Source organism: Eptatretus burgeri, chromosome 9 (assembly GCF_056783735.1).
Source record: "Eptatretus burgeri isolate ZD-2024b chromosome 9, Ebu_testis_v1, whole genome shotgun sequence".
In the NCBI taxonomy this organism is placed as follows: domain Eukaryota; kingdom Metazoa; phylum Chordata; class Myxini; order Myxiniformes; family Myxinidae; genus Eptatretus; species Eptatretus burgeri.
In genome coordinates this window covers 73,306,294-73,327,125 of record NC_140969.1, presented here as the reverse complement: position 1 = coordinate 73,327,125, position 20,832 = coordinate 73,306,294, and the positions used below count along the sequence as shown (strand labels likewise).

Sequence of the window (20,832 nt, the reverse complement as noted above, 5' to 3'; positions counted from 1 at the left end):
ACCTCAAGATGAACTTTAACCTTTGACCTCAAAATCAAGAGGCTTCTCGGTTGAGACGACTTCTACAACTCGGTAAAGTTTCATGATGATCAGTTTAGAATTGTGACCTTAAGGTGATAAACAGACAGACAGAATAACAAAATCGACTGACCAATACACTTGAAAAATCTTCGATTTTGTAAGCAACAAACGGACCCAAATGCAATACCCTGTCCTTCGGCGAGGGTCACAAGAATAATGCAAAGAATTTTGATTTGGATCAAAAAAGAAGTGGTTGAAGATCAAAGCACAGAGGGAAACTGATCCTAACACGTATAGCACAAAGCAGTTTCCAAACTCTTCCAATGTTGGTAACTCCATATTCAACAACATGTGTGAAGTGAACATCTGGGGTGTGTTCCATTAGCAAGCGAATTGCTTCCTGCTCACCAAGCAGCCGGTTTGATATTCAAAGCGCTTAAGCAAGCGCTCCAATGGAACAGAGAGCTCGGCACTGCTTAACAACATGGTGGTCTCCACGGAAACAAGGCCATTGTGGCACTCGAGCAAACACTGTCCAGGTCGTCATTTTCACTTCAACGCAATTCTCTTGTGACAACTTCGCCAAACGAAGTCCTTCGTTATTGTGTTATCAGCAGCTACAGAGTGGAAGGAATAGAGAAAGAAAGATAAATAAATGGGAAGTCAGAAGGAGGTGCCCCATGCAAAGCTTATCGATGGAACGCATCATTGTGCATTTCAGGTGGGTATGTGGGGGGGGGGGGTTGAAATGTCCGTTTCATTAATATTCTGAGTAGTTCTAGATACATAACAGGGGGTATGCCTCAGAACATTTCATTATTGGTTGTAGTGTCGTTTTGAATCTGACTATGGCAGCCATTTTTAGCAAAAAAAGAAATCACCTCTCTTAATCGCTTGCTCCATTTGCTGAGCGGCTTCCAAAGAGCTTTATACAGAACAGCTGGCTTAGAAAGCAATAGAAAGCTGCTTGCTAACGGAACACACCCTTGAATGAATAAGTGATCATTATCATCATCCTGCTTTCCCCATTTCATAAATTCACAATATTTTGTGCAACACATGGTACCTGTTCTATTATCACCACTTCCGTGAAATTGAATCATATACCGCACAAAACGTCGTCCTCAACTCCTCTACGAGCTGGTTTTGTCAATGTGGGTCACCACCTTTGGGAAGGGATGATTTTCTGTGGGTGGTCCAAACATGTAAACAACACTGGGAATTAGGAGATATATATATATATATATATATATATATATATATATATATATATATATATATATATATATATACATTCACATTTAATCTCACGAGAGATGCATCGCAAAGATGTTTCCAGTTCAAAAGGCTGGAGAAAAGGACAATCTATCTGTTGCTCACATACCGGGTTTAGGGGTGCTGGGGGGTTCATACAAGTACATTGTGGGGGGGAGAGGTATCAAAATATCTGCTTTATATCATTCAACATCATCAAAATATTATATATCTATCAGGAGAACTTGCATATGTATATACGTATATATATATATATATATATATATATATATATATATATATATATATATATATATATATATATATATATATATATATATATATATATATATATATATATATATATATATATATATCCTCACAGACCAGTGAGTTACTGCAATAGCAATCAGTGATAGAAAATAACATATCATCAGCTTTCAAGAAATGTTTGGTTCACTTTCCTGAGGTTTCTGTTTATTTGTAAAGAAACATTTAAAGTTGCATCACTCTTTTTGAAACACCCTGTACATTTCAAATTCAAGGATTATTAAAAAGAAGTACAAAAGAAAATAAAAACAAAACTGCATATCCAAGTACATTATAATAACAATAATGACTTTGGAAAGGTTACATCAAAAATAATTAATAGTTAATTTTAAAAAGCAGAACTTAATATTCACCACCCCTCCCCCCACCCACGGAATATTCGTGAGCAGGTGCTCAAAACAAAGGATGCTCAGAAAGGCTTCTGGCAGGATGGCCCAAACTTACTCGAGGTATGCAAACTCACCCCAGGTAGGTGTTCCATTACCAATCAGCTTGTAGAGCGCTCGCCAAGTGGCTTAAGCACTCAAGCAAGCACTCTATTCAAAACGGTTGATAAGGAACAGCCGGCTTGGCAAGCGCTATAGCGAGCTGATTTGTAACTCCAGCCTGGGTTCGAATTTCGACCTTGCTGTAAACTGTCGTTTTGGTGTTTCACAGGCAGGGTGATTCATCAATGTGTGTGCCGTCCCTTGAGTGCACATTAAGCTGGGCGTCCCGTCTGCCAGCATTAGTTGGTGGACGTTAAAGATCCCACGGTGTCCTTCACGAAGAGTAGGCGAGCTATCGCCGGCACCCTAAATAATTGGAAAATTCCTGCTTTCAGCTACTTAGTCTCAAGTCAGACTTTGCCGGACAGTCCGTAAAAGATGTGGTGCAAAAACCTTCCCCGGCCGACCCGGGATGAGGTGGGAATAATGTCTCCATGAAAGAACATCATCATTTCTATTTCAAGCCCATGTTCGAGAATCCCATTTATTTTGTTGATGCTTTTGCTGCACAGCCATATAGGTTGCTCATGTCTTCGTAATTCATGGACAGGTACACCGATGTCTATAAATATCCTGGCTCTGAATGCAATACATTCACAAGCTTCTCCCTGAACCATTATATGAACGATTGTGGTATTCTGCCTGAATACACATATAATATATGTATAGTGAAAGAGTGAGTGCTGTCAACCCAGCCTCAAGGCAGGAATTGCATTAGGTGATTTGCCATTGCCTTCCCAGTATGCAGGTCAGGAATTTATAATTTGTTCAGGGTGTCGGAGATAGCTCGCCTAGTCTTCGTAAGTAGGACACCTTGGGATGTTTGACGTCCACCAACGATAACGCCAAGTTCAACCTTCCTCCGAGGGGGTTGGGGGCAGTGCCCACACACACACACACACACACACACACACACACACACACACACACACACACACACACACACACACACACACACACACACACACACACACACACACACACACACACACACACACACACACCTCATCCATTTATAGTAGAGAGAGGTATAAATATGGACGAGCGTTAATTTTGAAGTTTCATGCTTAATATGATGTCCACACTTATAAATGATGGCCATGGACGGGGAACGAGAACATTCACAGCAGTTGGTTTTTATGAATGGGGTGAGGAGGTGAATGGAGGGGGGTGGGGGAGGGGTTAATTACACAGAGTTCAGTTACAAACATGAACGCATTTGGGATAAAGTGACAGTTGAGCTTATTTACCTCTGAGAGCACATTAAGTATCACCTGTTAAGGCCATATAATTACATTTGGCCTTCTAAGGTGATGGACCTGACATCAAGTAACGGAATTATCAAAGACATTTATTTTAATTCGGATTGCAGGCAGTGGTCAATCAGTTATGGCACAAAAATTTTCACCACCAATTTATCATTTATATATGCAAATTAAGCTGGAGTACTAATTTCACCCAGAATAATTGTCCTAATTATAAGCAGTTTGCTGAGGTGAGGGTTGCAGGGGAGGAGGAAGGGGGAAAGGGGCAAGAAAGACCCTACAGTGCCGTAATTTCCTGAAATCTTTTAATTCGCATCAGTTAGACTTAATTTGATTATGTAAATGAGAGAAAGGCATAATTAATAGTGCTGAAGGCACACCATTGACAACAGCTGGGGTAATGGGCCATCCAAATGAGGTCTTTAAACAATACACCAAGTCTGCTGCATGTGAATGCACACACCTGTGTATTTAACTATTAAACAACAAAAACAATTGTCATACTCATGTTTATAATTAAGACTATTCTCAAAACTCTTGATAGCAAAAATTCCCCAGTAATTATCTTCATTGTTCTGTGCATTGAGAATAGATCATTTTCACCATTTTGAGAATCTCACCATCATCCAGCACTCATCACGCGCACAGTTCTCATCGTAATCAGCAAACATTGCAAAGTTTTAATGAACAGAACAGGATTATGTAATATTTCCACCATTCCTGTGGCTCGAGTCAAAAAGGTTTCCTGAGGGAGACTTTTGAGAAGGTTCTCTGGAGGGTTAAAAAAAGTCATCAGAAAGTGGTCTTGATAATCTTTTATTTAGACCACATCCAGCTGCATTGAGTTTTGTGCTGTGCAAGATCCCAAGTGAGCAAAGACTTTCTGCCTAAGGTATTCAAAATACAGCAACACTGAAAATCAGTCTTTAGGCCTTGAATACAAATGGTGCAGAAAGTACATGAAACCAGGACTAAATCAATGCACCGATCCAACAGTTGGGGTTTCGATATTGTTGAGAATCGCTGTGGCTCAGGCTGGGACCTCACACAAATAACCCTGTGTGATGGTTACAAAAATGTTCTTGCACTAGGATGGAGGATTCTCTTTCTTTCTGCGGTGCTCTGCCTGAAAGCAGTTTCAGTGGTGCCAAAGTAATCGCACCACAATAATAGCTCTGGGTTTTTACCCCACACACATGATTAAGCGAAAAGCAGGGTTAAGCAATTGGTTCACTTTTGTCTGTCTGTCTGTTTACAAACATCAGCTTATGATTGAGGAACAACTTAATTTCAAATGAATGTTAAAGTTTGGACACGAATCGGAACATGATTTGGAAAACGAACCTGGGGTTAAGCAGTACTCTGACTCTGAATTCGTCCCGATTGTTCGTGCGCAGAGAGGAATGAGATTAAAAAAAATTTTACCGTCAGTCAAACAAAATGGAAATCGTTCGAAACAGAAAACTTCCTGTTTTTAAGGATGTTATAAAGGACACAAACAACAGGCACAAATAACTAATGCAACGTTTTAAATAAGGTGGTGTAAAAGACAATGCATCAACAGTGCTAAACTGAAGAAAAAAATTTACACCCTTTGAAATCTTTATTTTATTCCCATTGAATTATATACTTAAACACAGTAGAAAACAAATCACCTTCTTGGCACTTTCAAAACCATTCCGTTTTGCAGTACTTGGACAAAATATTACAGCATTTTACAGAATCTCGACCAATTAAATTTGCTGCTCGCAGACCCTGCCCATGTCATTTTTTCTCTCAAGACTGCACAGGGTAAGGTGTTCGATGAACTCTCGAGTTTGCCGTTGCCTTCTCGGCGGTAATTTGGACAGGAATTTGTCATTGGTTCCAGGGTGCTGGCAATAGCTCGCCTACTTTTTGCAAAGGACACCGTCGGATCCTTAATGTCCACCAAGTAATGCCCAGTCCACCCGAGGGTCGGTGCACTTTGTGGTGCAACAACACTATACCAGTGAAGTGCCAATCCGACAGTCTACAGTCAGCTTGAGAATCGAACGTAGGACAGACGGCTCATTGGTGAGTGCATTGCCTCTGTACCATCCTATCAGATAGTACAACGGTTAAAACAACCCTAAAAACAATGGAACTCTCTGCTACACATTCCACACTCTAGTGAAGATGGAAAGACCATAATCCACAGGCAAGATCGTGAGCTGAAAGTCAACCGACTAATATTTGCCTTCACAAGACTTGGTGCGGGCAGCCAGAACATCAAAGCGCTAAAATATTCCTCTATTTTAAAAACAAATACATGCATTTCTCGTCCCTGAGCTTCTCTCATTTGATGTTACAATTTTAGTAAATTTAGACTAATTGTAACCAAAACAAATAATCAAGAGGATGTAAGCATATGGTATCTGCATGATGGGTGTCGAGTTAAATTTTTAATTCAAGGAATGGCAAATCAACTTAGACAAGGAGACCATTTTGTTCATCATTCAACAATGCCCACACTGCAGTACTTTCACCTGTTGTATGTCATGCTTGATTGAACTGCATAACTAACCCCAAACATTAAAAAAAAAATTCTGAGTGCACTTCACTTTTTGAAGGATTCTGTGGGATTTTACAAGCATACAACCTAAATAGGGACAGTACAGAGGGGTTTCATCCAAATTTAAAGTACTGCATGCTCCAAAATAAGGTACAAAGAGGAAGCAGAGGAGGAAGAGGAAGAAAAAAACTAAGAATAACAAGAGGAAGAATTGCTTTGCAATACATGTCCCCTACCGATGTGATATTTTCTCAGTCCAAAAAGGCATAACTCTATGAAAAATTGATGAAATACCTTGAAACTTGAAGTTGTTCTGTAACTTATCATAATAAAGCTATGTACCAAGTTTCAGTTGAATATGTTAAGGGGTATGGGGAAAAAAACACTCTGAAAATCCACAGGTGGGATGGACCGCAGACAGAGAGCAAACCTGTAGTCCCCTCCGGTGGAATCAGTCAGAGAATAATAACTGGATGAGTAAGAAGAGGACAACTAGGATTAATACTAGGTAGAGGAAGGTGCATAAAAAGAGGAAGAAATAAGAATAAGAAAGAGGAAGAAGAATAGGAGAAAAATAATAAAAGAAGAAGAAGAACCAAGAAGGCCTCCTCGACTTGGCATCTTTGCTCTTCCCATGTTAGTCAATGGTTCAACGTGTTGGGATCCGATTAAAATCTGAAGACAAAATGCCGAGAAGGAGAGCATAATTGGGCACCCATGGATGGCAACTCTGTGATGGAGTGTAACCACAAATTTCCCTAATTAGTTCAACAGGTGAGAGTTACCATTCTTTCGTATGATGGGTCAAACCATTTGAGGTTTGTGGTTGCAGTGGTGCTGGCACAACTTTTATTTTTGGGAAAACCATTTAGCATTGCATTCCATAATGGAAACTCACAAGATCTAGTCTTTGTTGAAGATGCAAATTTTAAACACAAACTATACAGTCTTTCTCCCCAGGGTATATTTTATTATTATCTTTTAGATACTGGATTTTGGAACGGGGTGAGGGGGGAATGGGGAGAGGGCGGAGGGGATGGTGGGGTCGAAGGTCCACTATTCGACAAATGTCCCAGCAGGAGTGGAAACGGGATTTTAAAAAGGGCAACCCACGAATTTATCAGCAGTAAAGAAAGTCCAATACATTTCAAAGGATATCACTTTCAAAAGGTCACGTCATTGACAAAACTCCACAAGTCTATTTTGGAGAATTAGATCATATAGATCAGGGCAGATATGATTATGATTGGAAATCATACAATAATCAGTTATGAAGTTTAAAATTAGATGCGAGTTTTATTTGCCAATTAATTTGCTTTGAGATTGCAATCCAATCCTTCCTGTTTCTGGTCATAACAAACCAACTCCTTGCAACATGGAAGCATTAGAATACACCACTGCCGACAATTTTCCTTACTTCGACGAAAGAGAGGAGGTAGAGGAGGAGGAAGAGAAAGATGTCAGATATCGACACCCTGGGCCTCCATCTGCCTCTGCTGCCTACCAAATATGTGGGACATTGTTTTTATCCTGCTTGTAATGTGTGTGTTTCACTCTGAAGGTAACTTTGCACCTCTGTATATCATTTGAGTGGTGGCGGCACTTTGATGCGCATCGAAAAAAAACACCCGCAGGCTCCTGGTGAAAACTACCCATTCCCTCACATTGTTCAGTGTACAACCTTCATCAGACTGGAGGAAGAATCACCGTCGGTTCTTGTACCCCTCGCAGATTTCTCACAGTCCATGTTCTGCAAGCACATGCTCACCTTCAACTGATGACGAAGATTCAATCCAAAAAGGATGCAAGAGAACTCTCTTGTTGAGAATGACAGCCTGTTCCCCTTCAGTCATGACTCATTATCCATGACTTTGATGAATGAGAACAATATGTGACGATTCAAATCGAGATAGATTAATATAATGGAGGTTTTTTTTGTTTTGAACCCTTGGGGGAATACCTTCCTGTGGTCTATTTTTATCCAACATGTGATGTGCTCTGCCAGTATCAACATGTAGCTGGGTGATAGAGTGTGATGAGCTCATGCACTCAGCTGGCATCAATCATTTCTCATCACTTTCCAATCCTGGCACAGATGCACCTTTCATCTTGGCAGTCCTTGTGATGCGGGAAGCTCAGCCTGGCTCGGCTCGAATACAGATTGCCTTTTCTTCTTTTATTTGGAGCATCAGATCGCCATCTGCTCCGTGAGGATCATCATTTCGCTCTAATTCTATCAGAGCACAGGTTCACGCCACTAATCTTTGCACATACGTGTTTGTATTGCTTTGCCTATCTCAAAACACATTTGTGCTTAACCAGAGAGTGCCAGCATGTGAGATTATTGTAAATCCTCACCTGGGAAAGAAATAAAAATCACACCGTCTGCAAGAATCACAGATTTCCCAGCTGTTGTAGGCCACCCTGGTTCTCAGGAATTTTTTGAATATTTTTTGTTGAAAATATGTTCAGAAGGCCGATTAAGATCAGCAGAATATTCTTGATTGTGTAGATCTCGACCAAGCAAAATGGCCACAGGTGGATTGTATACTTCGGTGAATTTTATCAGATTAGAACACAAGATCAACAGGGGAAACTTCTTGGGTTTGCCAGAGCTGAAGCATTTAAAGGTTTGCATACATGGAAGAGTCGACCATTTATAAAAGCCTCTTCCTCACCCTATCCTATTCAATACCACACAGTATTATAAGATGAGTGCTCACTATTTTGGCAAGGCAGGTCATTTGTCAACGTCATCAGCTGTTTTGGAAGCAAGATAAATGATGTTACCTTATTCAGCTGCTTGAGGGCATTGCTCTTCAAAGGCACACCTTAAAAACAAAGTTTTAATTTCCTCAATGCAGCCCCTACCTGTGCAACACCTATCTCTGTCTCCCTGTGTCTCTGTCTCTCTGTCTCTCTGTCTGTCTCTCTGTATGTCTCTCTGTCTGTCTGTCTGTCTGTCTGTCTGTCTGTCTGTCTCTCTCTCTCTCTCTCTCTCTCTCTCTCTCTCTCTCTCTCTCTCTCTCTCTCTCTCTCTCTCTCTCTCTCTCTCTCTCTCTCTCTCTCTCTCTCTCATTGAACTTGGAAAAATCTTCCCACACTTGGCACAGCACTTTACCACCATGCTAAGTCGTTATTCTATGGGGTGAATCATTAGTCCCAGGACACGGTTTTAGCTGCTTATACAATATTTGTTTATACTACCTACCATGGTGAGACATAAGCCCAGGAGTACCAACAGCAATACATATTAATAATAGGAGTAATAATAAAATATTACAGTCATACAACAATTGCAATACCTCCTGGGACATTGAGTGCATTCGTTTGATGTCCTCCGTTGTTACAGCACAAGATAATTTTTCTCCATGTGCGGTGTGAAAACCGACACAAAATACCACGTGATGTGTTATGGTGCCAATTGCTTCCTGAAAGTGTTGTTTCAGTTCATCAACAGATGCCATGCGATGTTCTACAACCTTAGCTTTGATGTACCCCCACAGAGCATTGTCACAAGTGGCCAGGTCAGGACTGCGCGGTGGCCACAGAAGTGTTTGCAAAGACCTGCTAATCCAACGGTTGGAAAAAAATTAAATTGAGGAAATTTTGTACCGTTAAGGTAATTTTCATGTACTGTATTTGTATTATTTGAAAAAAAAAAGAAAGAAAACAAGATAAATACATGGTATAAACAAATCTTTGAATAAGCAGTTAAAACTGTGTCCTTGGACTTATGACTCACTCTATACCATTTATGAAGAAATATTGTAGGAAGTACTTTCCTGGCCTATGCAAGAACACCTCACCAAAACTCTAACTGTTTTACATACATACATATATATATATATATATATATATATATATATATATATATATATATATATATATATATATATATATACAGTACACAGACTTGCTGTGTACATGATGAGATCCACACACACACAGTAGAGACTTCGTAAGAGAGCTTGTCCAATTACATAATACCATCTATTAGAAATCTGTCACTCAAGATGAAAGATGCGTTAACATAATCACACTTGTATAAAAATAAGGGTCACTGCCTGCTGTGGCAAAATCATCGCGGTGTTCACTTAGGTCTCCGAAATTATCCTGCCAAAAAGCTGATGTGGCTTTCGAGCTGTTCAAGGCACAGCTGATACAATTTTTGCCACTCGCCAGCGAAAGGAGAAATGATGGATATCAAGATCACGACCTCAACACAGTCTTTGTAGGCCTGACTAAGGCACTGTTTAAGGACCCTTTGGTCTCTACCAAACCAGGTACACATCATGCATACCAAACCAGATGTACATCCTGCAAACCAAAGATTATCAATATCATCCTACATTTTAAAGATAGGTTGATAGCATGTGTTATCGATTATGAAGATTCATCTGAGCCTTTCAGCAATGACATGAAGCAAGGATGTGGCCTCTCACCTCAATCATTTAATGTTGTGCTCTAGCCATGCTGCATGTAGCCTTCAAAAATGTCAACAGGTGAACCTACATTCAATTTCATACTGATGGCAATATTTTAACCTCCAAAGATTGAAAGCCAAGATCAAGGTTATTAAGATGCTGATCTGCAAGCTATTGTTTTCTGATGACTGCACACTTTCTGCACATACCCTTGCTGATATATAATTCATCACCGACAGCTTTAAGCAGGCATCATGAGGATCTGGGCTTCCTGTCAGTCTTATAAAACCAGTGGGTTATGTTTCAACCCAGACCAGGTGTGCACTCCCCTCCCCCTCCCCACTATCACAGTGAACAACACTCCACTAAACATGGTGGATATACCTTTGGTCACCTTAGAAGCCCTTTGTTACTGAATGTCATGGGTGACAATAATAAGATCTGAATGGCATGGTGCATCGCTGAGGAGGGAAAACACTGCCTTTGACAAGATCACGAGAAGATTATAGACTAAGTACAAGAACAGTCTCCAAATATAGCTCAATGGTTACCATACAGTCATCCACACTATGTTACTGTATGTTGTGAGAACTGGACCTTATGCCATCAATCTTATTGTTACGTGGAATGGGGGGGGGGGGTACATAGCTAGACTGTGGTAAGTGCAGTATGGTACATGTGTTTCATGTAGGTTAGATTTCCATGTAATAGGGATCTGTCAGAGTTACACATGGCACTGAGGAGGCAGCGTATGTAATTTATAGACAGGATAGACAAATTTTGAATATGCCAAACCTCTTTTTTGTGGGTGGGGCTAGGTGTGGACTTCCCATCGCAGAGGCACGCATGTCACATGTTAAACTAGGCCGATTACGATCTTTTTCACCAGTGTGTGCCAGCCATGGTGGCGCAGTAGGCTGTGGAGCCCAGAATAAAAGATGTATATTTATTTTTATTGGGGCTACCCTCATGGGCAGCACCCCAGAGGAAGAAGAGAACTCCATCCACCAGCAGAAAAAAAACAAAGAGAGGCTCATGAGAGAACAAGAGAGGCTTGTGTGGAATGAGGTTCAGCAAGCGGTCCACAGAGTAGCTTATGATGCAGAGATTACTTGGTTCGCTCCACAAAAGTTTTGGGATAGACCCAAGCTGGTATCACCCTGCCTTGGGAGAGGATAAGAAAGACCTCAACACTTTGAGGAGGAAGAAGAAGTGCTGACCAAGATGCCTTGTTGGGGAAAAGGACAAAGACAACCACATGGCCTAGTTGAAAGCAGACTCATGAGTGGGCCTACACGTGGCTGTTTTCCTTCCTCTTTGTACACCATCGTCACTGGCTTTCATCTCATTCCTAGTTTCTTAAAGCGGGCTGCATCGGGTCCTGTATCCACCCTGCGTATCGTAGACAAAGGAAAGTCCCACCGGCATTATTGTCTTACGAGCCGAAACCCCGTAACAGACGGATTCCGTTCCATGAGTCCAATATGACAACCAGTGGCGGCTCTTAAAAGAGCCGGATCCCAGTCGATGTACTCCATGGCCTTACCTAATGAGGCCTACAAAACTTCCTTGTACACGACATTTTTGGTGTACACTACTCCTTGTGAAGAAGTCCCCTGATTTGTGACCGTGTCTACTTTGACGTACGAACACCGTGTCAAAACTTCTCAGGTCACAGTACCGAGAAAAACTTGACGCGACCGCTTGGAGGAGCACAAAATTGGTCCTTCAGTATTAATATATAGATAGAAGATACAATGTTTCTTGTCACATTTTTTGTGTCAAATTCACATTCTGAGGGAGTCAGCATGTGCAGAAGAGGGTTTTACATTGCAGACGCTATTTTCGAGGAGTGCAGTTACACCTCTCAGCAGTAACGGTCTGTTGACGACAGACGTAATGACGTCGGCGAATGACCGATGATGTCATGACGTCTTGACGCCTCTCAGCGGTGACGTCACACGTCGCCATGTAAACGAATGTAAAACGAAAAGTGTTTATTCTGCTTCAGAGTTGAAGTTTGACTATTGCCACGATGTGCGATGCACTCTTACAGGTACGAAGTTTCTTTCAGTCCAGGTCACAGTACCGGGAAAAACGTGACGTGACCGCGAGGAGGAGCACAAAATTGGTCCTTCAGTATTAATATATAGCTTGTACGAGTGTGATCCCGTAGCGCCCAGTGGGTTACGTTTTGCTTTTTATTTCTCTTTCTTGTATGGAAGTGTGCATATCCCCAATATCCTCTTTGTGTCTTTTAACTCGCTTGGTTTGGTCCGTTTATGATAACGTCTTGTCAACCCTCTTCCCTATACTTTGCTTTTCAAATAAACCCTTTAAAGGGTTTAAAAAAAAAAAAAACGTTTTTCGTCCATCTGCTTTCAGTGTGTGTTTGCCGTCGATTTTGGCTCATTTGGGCGACCTTGGAGAACGATAAAAGTAGAGTCATTATTGAATGCAGTGCCATAGAAGACCATTTGGACCATCTCTCATGTTGAAACGTCCTGGCTCTGAGGAATTCTGAATTAACGGGTACTCGGATGTGACAATATTGAGCATCTGGGCCAGTTCCACATATGTTGCCTTCATAAGATCGCTCGCATCAAATGGGAAAACAAAGTTCCAAATAAAGAAGTCCTGACATTTGCTCAAATTCTAGCATTGACGTGCTACTCCTCCTGTGTCTCCGTTTTGCTGAGCATGTCATCTGGTCTTCATGCAACACCAAAATTCTCAAATCCATATTTTATGGTCATCTGAGAGATGGGACCCATTCACATGGTGGTCATCAGAGCAAGAACTACAAGGATTCCCTGAAGGCCAACTTGAATATTTATGGCACAGACACTTCCATTTGGGAAATAATTACCCTGAATATGACAGGGTAGAGAAACAACGACTGGAAAGCAGTTAAAAATGATTGAGAAGTGTCGTATCAAACTAGCCAAAGAGAAGAGACAGAGGAGGAAGGTGAGAACTGTGAAACTGAGTTCTTGACCCATCTGCGACATTAGTGGTCCCTCCCATACTTCCCCCATCCATTCTACAGCCACAGAAACCACAATTGAGATTGGTCAAATTGATGGCTCATTCCTTCAACACTGACCCGTAATGTCATCAAGAAGTACAATCAGATTTAATGCAAACTTCAAATCCTATAAATCAATTAGTATTTGCTTCAACCATTCAAATTTCATCCAGTTCAAAGGATCCGATACAGAAACTACAGGAAATGCACAACTAACAATATATATATATATATATATATATATATATATATATATATATATATATATATATATGTATATGCCGGAAGGCGGCGATGGGTTGCCGAGCATGGAAACTATAAGATATAGAGCAAAATGGATGTCATATAGTGGATAAGGAATCACCTTAAGATTATGCATATCAAATCTCATCCAGTTCCATCTCCTGATAACTACTCGGTATCAATTTGAATGAAAAGAACCGAAAATGCGTTTTGAAATCGGAAATCCCGAAAGTTTGAGGGGGTGCTGTGGGTGAACAAAGATCTAAATCGAAAATCCAGCTCAATCTTTTGTGCGCAATGTATTTCAGATGATTAGTGTGAATTTTCATGACCATCTGACCATAACCCTAGGAGTAGTAGCATTTGGCGCGAAGGCACCTCCAGCTCTCACATATTATCGATTTTTGCACGAATTGACCTTTGACCCCTGACCTAAGAGAAATCGGTCAATATGTCGTGAGGCAAAATTGTAGTACTCATTGAGTACCATGAAGCTGCAAGGTTTCATTCGTATCGATGCACTCACCTTGTCGCTTGGGGGCCTTCAATTTTCCCCAATTTTCGCGCATACCCTAATTGTAGGGGGAACTGCGGGTAAAGTATTCCATATATCACAAAAACCGGAATATATTTGATAGAGCATCACCTGTAGATCATTCCTGCCAAATTTCTTAACCCTACGTGGGATAATGGCTTTCGGAATTGATTTCGCGTCAACGGTACCAATTTTGAAGGTTTTTCGGTTGTTGCGAGGGAACCAAAGCGTCCCTTGCAACCATCACAATTTCCAAAGCACTAGGTCATAAGATGTACCTACCACCCGAGTTTGGTCAAAATCGGCCCACGTTTACTCCCAATTATGCTGATGACAAACGAACAAACATCCAAACAAACAGACAGAATTACTGACAATAAGGGTCACCTATTTCGGCGACCCAATATATTGCTGTGGATTCTCGCCCGTTCGGCGTGTGGACGAACGCCTCAGCCCAATTGTGGCGGCACGTGCCCACCGAACGAACAATCTAGTCATAGCTTCCGGATCAACACCAAAACCCAGCTACGGGTGTTTTTATAACACCATAGATCAGCCAACTCTTCTGTCCACGCGCTACAGGGTCAATCGCCGAATTATCGATATACCTAATTATTCGCGCAGACAGAAATGCCGGGGATCTACACCTCAACGGGACCTGCACGAAAACGAGCTGCTTTACACAGCTTGTTTCGTATGCGATTGCCGAGCAGTTATATCTCGCCGAGTCCCGTCGGACCCGATTATCTTATCGGTGTTAAAAACCAGCTAACATTTTGAACACTCCATGGCAGTCAATGAGAGGAAGGGACGTAACGAGCGGGTAACATTTAACAATGGGGACATTTATTTGAACACAGGCAATGCAATGAATGGGGGGATGGGGAAAAAGACACGAGCAAAAAATCCTACAGCCGAGTTCTATTCCAATGTGAAGCAAATTCAACACAGGCACTTAACAGTTTCCGACTTATTAGACGGGCCCACGGACACACGTAAGCACACACACACACACACACACACACACACACACACACACACACACACACACACACACACACACACACACACACACACACACACACACACACACAAGAAATGGTGGTTGATGCCTTTAATAACTGACTCCAGCTCGGAGGACAGATGAGCTGAAACCCAGAACCTATCTCGAACCTCTCCACCTCGTGTGGTCTTCAAGCTGTTTGGACCCGGGCTCCAGCGAGAGCGAGCTGGATCCAATCATCGTGAGCCGCGATCCTTCCCGAGCTCCAGCGAATTCTCTCATGCTTCCGAGCACGTGCTGGTGAGACGAGGCGCCGATCCTTCCCGTCGATGTTTCGCTATCTCGAAGAACCACCTCCAAGATGAGGCCGATGAGTCGCACCAAGCTAGGAACCAAGCGGAGAACAAAGAGCTCCACGAACCAAGAAGAGCCAGCCGAACAACCAGCTCAACTCTCTTCCGATGAGCAAAGCCTCTCACAACACGTACCAAGAACTCCAAGCCGAGCAACCAGCTCAACTCTCTTTGACGAACCAAGACAGAGCCCAAAAAGCGAACCGAGCCAAGCAGAACCCGAAAGTCTGCTGAAAAGCCAAGCCAAAGCAAAAAGCTCTCCAAAAAGCCTCCACCTTGCCAAGCAGAACCGAAGCTCACTGAACCAAAAGTCTCAACCCTCGCCAAGCAGAACCCAAAGGCCTACTAAAAGCCAAGCCAAAGCAGAAAGCCTTAAAAAAGCCTCCTCCCTAACCCAAGCCAAGCAGAACCCGAAGGCCTACTGAACAACCACCCGAACCAACTGAGGATCTCTTCCTTATTGTCCTCCGCCCTTCCCCCGCTCCTGGCATGACTCATCCCCCGTGCCCGCACAACCACGGGTGGGAGGGAGTTGTTTACGTCCCGTGATTCAGGATGGGAGGGTTCTTCTTCCTCTTCGCAGAAGAGGGGGAGGGGCGTCTCCATTGTGTCGTGATTGCTCACTAACTATTAGATTAAATCACAGCACATCTAATCGATTTCTGCCCATTAAACAATGGAAAGTAAACTATCTAGGGAACAAGCACTTATCGACATAACTGACTAAAGGAACCTGAATGTTGTGTGCAATCGAATTCCCAAATTTGTAACAATAATTATATATATAGTTACTTGTGCATTTTCTGTATCGAATTCTTCGAACTGGATGAATGAAATAAATATATATATATATATATATATATATATATATATATATATATATATATATATATATATATATATATATATATATATATATATATATACATAGTTTTGATTTAGGGCCCATCTATATATTATGCATTCAAAGTGGCGACACATACCTTATTCTTCTCCCTTTATTATCTGTGCATTTAACATTAAAAATTATGTCGATAGCCCTAAAATGCTAAGTGTCTTATATTACCTCCATTGAAAAGCAAAATGTGTCATGATCACAAAAAATAGCAATTATATGAGCTTGTTGGTAAACATATTTACCAAGCCAGTTTTTACAGAAGCTGAATAATGTACATTCACTGGATCACTAAAAGTAATGGGAAAGTGAAAAAATGTGCAGCGGATTGATTCTCCACCATCGAGTTGGTTTCCAATATGGTGTTGGTCCACCAATGGTAGGCCTGCACAGCTCAGAGCCTCTCAATAACACTGCACCAAATGTAGACATCAAGCATGATATTGCAACATGTCTCCTTTAGAGCAAGTGCAAGTTCAACAGTTGATCGTGTTATTGACCCATGCAAGCAGGCAGCATTCTACAATCTACAAGGAAAGAGTGGTTGGATATCTTCTTAAAGCCAAGAGTGTAGTGTTGTCCAAAATGCCACAATAAAACTCTTTGATGGAGCTCAAGCTGCTTTGTCATGGGGGGAACAAAAATCCATGCAGATTGGGAGGTTCCATTTCATCTTTGGGTGTGCAGTCCTAATACTTTTGCAAAATTAAATGATGTGATCAAAAATCTCAATGACAAAGTATACCACCACAAGGATTATTAAATTGAGTGGATAAGAACAGTATTTGTACTTTAGATTTCCGAGACATGTATCAGTAAATAAAGGATGATCTGATATCATGAGTTGTGATTCCAACCCTTACAAAGCAAATTGCACAAATTGTGTCACCTGCTTTGTTTTATAGGGCATTGGGGAAGCATGAGGGTTTTTATTTATTGATTGTATTCACAACACACACTTTTCAACATCATCACAATGAGTGAAATGGCAGTGATACACACCACACAACCTAAATCTGATCTCCCTACCTGGTCTAATGGTCCTCGCTACCTCATGGGTTCTTCCCGCTACAAGCAAAACAAGATGGAACCCTCACATTAGTAACAGGATTATTGCAAATGATTACAATTAAAAAAAACTTCAACGATCATACTGAAATACACAATTTGGTGTCTGTCTGTCTGTCTTTTTGACTGCGATATATTCGGTCATTATTTATCCAATCTCAACTGAACTTTACAGGAGGACTAAATGGTCACACTACGGAGGATTTAGCGACTTCATTTGCCCCCTTCCAAAGAGTGTTTTCTGCCTTGGGAGAATTCCGTGTTAAGGTGTATATCCGTGTCAAGATAGCTAATTGTGGCATTTTACCAAGGCCACTTCTAATAACAAAAGTAACAAGAAAGAGCAGAGATTGCAGACCCTTGCCAGGACTTGTTTTGTGTGGTGTATTTTGTGTGTGGCAAATAAATGGAAGGATGTTAATTAAATGTCCAAAGGCCAAAGGTCTGAAAAGTTGTAAAGGTCAAATGGTCTGAATGTCTTAAAGCTAAAAGGTCAAAAAAGGGTCTTAAAAGGTCGAAGGGGTCGAACGGGTGTAATTTAAGGTCTAAAGCAGTGTTTCTCAACCTTTTTTTTATCCCATGCCCCACTTTGAGTTTCAAAAAAAAATCTTACGCCCCACCATGATTGGATACACTACAGTATATACTCCATATGTATTCAAAAGGCAAAGCTATGAAAGCGATCATGTATTGATTCATTAATTCTGAATCATTATGCCCCACCAAAATATTGCTAGGCCCCACCTTGAGAAACACTGGTCTAAAGGGTCAGAATTTGTCTGAAGGGGTCCAAAGGGCCCTAAAATGTATAAAAAGGGTCTAAAGGTCAAAGGTATCCACAGAGTTTAAAAGGTCTGAAAGGTGTGAAGGAATCAAAGGTAGAAAGGATTCAAAGGGTCTTCAGTGTTCTAAAGGGTCCAAGAGGATCTAAAGGATCAAAGAGGTCTAAGGATTATAATGGGATCGACAGGTTCTTAGGGTTCTCAAGGGTCTTGGGGATCTTAAAGGTCATAAGGGTCTTAGGGGGTCAAAAAGGTCTCAGGGGACTAAAGGATTTTAGGGCTCTTGAAGGTCATAGGGGTCTAATAGGTGTTCGGGATCTTCCGGGTCTTAAAGGGTGTTAAGAGTCTCAAGGGTCTTAAGGTCATTAGGGGTCTTCAGGGTCCTAGATGGTCTTAGAGGGTGTTATGGTTCTAAAGGGTCTTAGGGTTCTTAAAGGGTGTGCAGGGTGTTGTAGGCTATTAGGGTTTTAAAGGATCTTACAGGTCTTTGGGTTATAAAGGGTCTAAAGGTTCTTTGGGGTGTCAGGGTTATAAAGGGTCAAAAGGGTTTTTGGGGTCTAAAAGGGTCGTGGGGTCCTTAAAGGTTTACCATAATCCATACACATGCTCACATTCTGTGTGGAGTGGCATTATATACTTATCACGTCCCCCACAGACAAACGGACCTGTGCTAGATCCACTGTAATCTATATACCCCAGAGAGGATAATAACATGACCCTTCTTGCTGCTCCCATCGGAAGTGGGTGTACCAGTTATATTAATCAAGTATTATATATTAAATTATTATAATTATATTATTATGCAGAAGACAAGAGGTAGAAGGCCAATGGGGCCTCAGCGTAAAGTCAACATTGCACACACACCCTTAACAGTACTTTCATACAACCATCCAGTATGGCCATTGGAAAATAAAGGGATGCAAGGGAAGCAAAGAAACAATGAAACCTGACAAGCTGGACAAGTTATAAAAAGAAAAGCAAGGAAGATGGAATGGCATGTCTTTGCTGGGTAGTGTCACAGAGTGCAATATTCTGCAATATCACGTGGGTGCAATATTCTGAGGCCCCAAGCACAGGTGGGATGAGCTCATTCTAGACATTGATACACCTGTAACCCTCACACTACAAACCCAACTCTACAAGCTCAACAAGGAACCAACCTCTCGGACTGTCTACAGCAACACTGACCCGTGCCTCGGCCTCGCTCTGCTGCCTGTGCCTGTGTGTCTGTCTCTGTCTAACTCCATCTTCATCTGTCTTCCCCCCTCTCTCTCCACCCACAACTCAGCTTCTACATCTCTCCCCTGCACAACCCTCTGCTGCAAAACCACTCCGAAATGCAAGTACTCTGGCCCACACTCCTTAGGACAGATGAGCTGGCCGATCTTAGGGTGCAGGCACATGGTAAAGGATCCAAGGTGTGTAAATGTAATGGATAGAGGATAGAGAGGAATACATTGGGTCTGTGGTGCTCCAAGCTAATTAACCACAATTAACGCTTGACTGTGCATAATCCACAAAGTCCGTAAGTAGATGTGGCATATTTACAATAAACACGAATAACACAAAAGGGGAGGGGGTGGGGAGGGGTTACTACTCCCTACCATCCACTTAACAATATATAAGCAGTGGCATCGGCCTTTTGATTGTCGGCGGTTGCATGAAATCATTCCAACATCCCCAGTGTCACTTACCAACGTTTCTAGACATAACCAAAACAGTTGCAAGTTATGCAGCAACGAAGCAAATGAGACACTCTTCTTGAATCCATCCATTTTTATTCCCTGGAGAAAAAAAAAGAAGAAAGAAACATGAATGTGGTTTGACATGTATGATTCATACTGCTCCGCTGATGAAACTGGCACGGCATTTTGGGGGACTAAAAAGCCATTATCATCGTCTGCCATCGATTGATCCACAAATGGAGATCTGATGTCGGGTCTATCTCTGCTGGCTTAAAAACCAAGATGCTCTTTTGGAGTAGCTTGATCTGTGGGGTTTTAATATGGAACATGTATTATCCTTTCATTACTTGTATTGCTGACCCTCAGAAAAATCATAACCATGATTCAAGGTTTCAGTTTGTCATTAATAACCGCCTGTTAAATTAATTTTCAAACGTGACCTTTCACTGACCGAAAGGGTCTAAATTAATGCCATGGGTTTTTAATAGATTGCCTGTCATTACTTTTTAAACCAAACCCACCCCTCAGCCCCCTCCACCCCTCAATGTGAAATTGCGAGTATGTAGAGTATTAGTTAAAAAATAATAATAATAATAATAATAATAATAACTCAATGTGGTAGGTAAGTATCAACTTGTACCTTGACTTTATCCTTGACACTCTTTTCAAAAAATTGAAGGTATTTTTTTAAGAGCAATATTGCAAAGTACAGCAAATGAAACATTTGACAACTGGAGCTGGGTGACCTTTAAAGAAAGAAAACTTTTAAGCATGGTTGACAGGTAAGACAGATTTTAAGTAAATGCAGATAAAAGTTTATTCGGTGTTGCTATATAGGGGGATACTCCAGACATTGAGATAATAATTGAGATACTCAGGTGAAAACCGAGTATCAAGATTATTTCAAGACTAAAATACATTT

The 20,832-nt window shown here is 41.4% G+C and overlaps 1 long non-coding RNA gene across 1 annotated transcript; it reads right to left on the bottom strand.

Annotated features, from left to right (window-relative positions):
- Window positions 1-441: 441 nt before the first annotated feature.
- On the bottom strand, window positions 442-20,010 carry LOC147020360 (uncharacterized). The gene is made up of 3 exons (XR_015062081.1): window positions 19,920-20,010; window positions 1,088-1,207; window positions 442-638 (listed from the first exon to the last, which is right to left on the bottom strand). It is a non-coding gene; the product is annotated as an uncharacterized LOC147020360 (long non-coding RNA).
- Between the last annotated feature and the right edge of the window lie 822 nt (window positions 20,011-20,832).